The sequence below is a fragment of the Oratosquilla oratoria genome, chromosome 13 (genome assembly GCF_046742065.1).
Source record: "Oratosquilla oratoria isolate Oo_2021 chromosome 13, ASM4674206v1, whole genome shotgun sequence".
NCBI classification, from domain to species: domain Eukaryota; kingdom Metazoa; phylum Arthropoda; class Malacostraca; order Stomatopoda; family Squillidae; genus Oratosquilla; species Oratosquilla oratoria.
The window spans coordinates 54,104,054-54,106,553 of NC_134789.1; the positions used below are offsets into that span (position 1 = coordinate 54,104,054).

The 2,500-nt window shown below is 31.3% G+C and overlaps 1 protein-coding gene across 3 annotated transcripts in view; it reads left to right on the forward strand.

The window, feature by feature from the left end:
• Positions 1 to 2,500, forward strand: part of LOC143032141 (uncharacterized) — a 341,587-nt gene that overhangs the window by 337,424 nt on the left and 1,663 nt on the right. The window lies entirely within an intron of this gene.

Here is a 2,500-nt window from a genome sequence, read left to right on the forward strand (position 1 = left end):
AGGTCTCGAAATACACAATGAGCCCATCCATCTCTTTCTTGTATTAGATCTATTAGCCTTGAATAGAAACATATTAAATTGGTGACGCATGATCGTCCTTGTTTGAATCCAAATTGCCTTGGATTTAGGACGTTTTTTTTTTTTATTATTATTATTATTTTTTTTTTTTATATTTTATCCATCTACTTTTGACAATTCTTTCACAAATTTTTGCTATTGTACTTGTTAGAGAGACTGGTCTATAGTTGGTGGAGTCTTCTTTATTTCCTCCTTTATATATAGGTACTATGTTTGCTTTTTTCCAATCTTCTGGAGCTTTTCCTTCTTTCAAGGAACTGTTTATTATGCTATGTATTTTGTCTGCCAGTTCATTCCTGCATTCTTTCAAAATCCAGTTTGCTATTTCATCTGGTCCATGAGATTTTCTGACATCAAGATTACTCAAGTGTTTCATTATTTCATTCTTTGTTACTTCTATTTCTTTCATAGTGGGGACTTTCTCTTTCCACTTGATCTCTTCAGGTTGTATGTTCTCCCTTGTAAACTTGATTTAAAATGTTTGTTCATAATTTCCGCCATTTCTTTTTTCTCTGTGTATTCAACTCCTCCTTGTCTTAATTTCTCCAAATCTTGTTTGTTTTTCAGTTTGTTGTTTACAAATCTGTAAAATAATTTTGGTTGATCTTTACATTTTTCTATGACATCTTTTTCATATTTTCTCTTTTCCTCTCTGCACACTCGTACATATTCATTTCTGTAACAAGTATATATTTTCCATTTTTCAGGTCTCTTGTCTTTCTTCCATTTGGTCTTTTGTCTTTTAATTCCCTACAACTTTTGTTGTACCAGCACTTTACATATTCTTTTTCTTGTTTTTGTCTTGGGACATACTTTTCCACTCCTTTTTATATATATATATATATATATATATATATATATATATATATATATATATATATATACATATATATATATATATATATATATTTTTTTTTTTTCAAAAAATTCCATTTCTCTTCCCCTGTTGTTTCTTCTTTGTATATTCTTCTCAGTTTTCTTTTTGAAAGAATTCTCTTATTTTATCAAAGTTTGTTTTTTCATACATCATTCTTCCTTTTCTATATTGTTCATTTCTTTTCATGTATTTTTCCTCATTTAGTTCCAGTTCAATCAATATGTGGTCACTTTTACTTATTGGTGTTTTATATTCAATCTTTTCCACTATTCTAGGTTCAGATGTGATTATTAGGTCTAGTCTAGATAATTCTTCTTCATTTCTATACCTAGTGTTCTCCTGTATCCACTGTGTCATTGTATGGTCAATAATCATCTCGAGTAGAACATTTCCCCATGAGCCGTCTCCACCCTTTACTGTCATCTCTTCCCAGCAGACTTCTTTGCAATTAAAGTCACCCATCATAACTATTCTTCCTCCATCTTCCATTATCTTATTTAATGTTATCCTTGTGTCTTCTAAAAAAAAATTATGTTCACTCTCTTCCCACGAGACTATTTTTGGAGGCACATAATTTATCACAAACTCTCTGCTCTTCTTATCTCTGTCTTCCACTTCGATCATAATCATCTCTACTGTATTCTTTCCATATGTGACACACCTCACGTTTATATTCTTCTTAGTCAGGAACATAACTCCACCCCCTTGTTTTGTCTCTCTATTTCTAATCCAATAATTATATGCATCTTGTCCTACACTGTTGGGTGGCAGTGGACCTTTTAATTTCGTTTCTACAATTCCCATTATGTCCGGTTCTTTTTCCTTCAGATAATCATTCAGCTCATTCAATCCTGTTATTAATCCATCTATATTTGTGTAAGACCCTTTTAGTTTTCTGCCACTTCCATTGTATTCTCTGTTTCCCTTTTTGTTTTTCTCTAGTATGTCGTATTTCCTTACTTTCATATTCACTACTCTCCAATAGAATTTCTCTTTTTCTGACTCTGTTCTGTTCTCGTTTTTTCCTTAGCTTCATGTCTTTTTATTTTTTCCTCCTCTCTTTCCTCTTTATTAATTTTTCTTTTTTTCCATACCTTTTTATATTGTTCACTTGCTGCTAGTTTCCCTGTTTTTGCCAAGATATTCTCTGCCGTCGTTTGTAACCTGAATTTAATCTTAATTGGTCAGGTCTTATCTGTACTATACTTTCCGAGCCTATACATCTCTTCAATTTGTTTCATGATTTCAGGTTCGTCTTCCTGAACTAATTCTAGTAAACTGCTTACTTTTTCTTTTTCCTCATTGATTCTTGTGGTTCTATTTAGGTTATATTTCTCTTCCATTCCTAATATAATTATACATTTCTTTTTATCTACTAAGTCTCTTACTATATTCTCCTTCTGTTTCATCACTTTAATAACTGAGTCTTCAGTTTGTTCTTTCATTTGCTGTTTTATTATGTCAGTAAATGGAACTTTACTATTTTCTTGGATTTTTTTCCAATCCTGTGCTTCTTTTGCTGTGGCCTCTTTATTGTCTTCATTA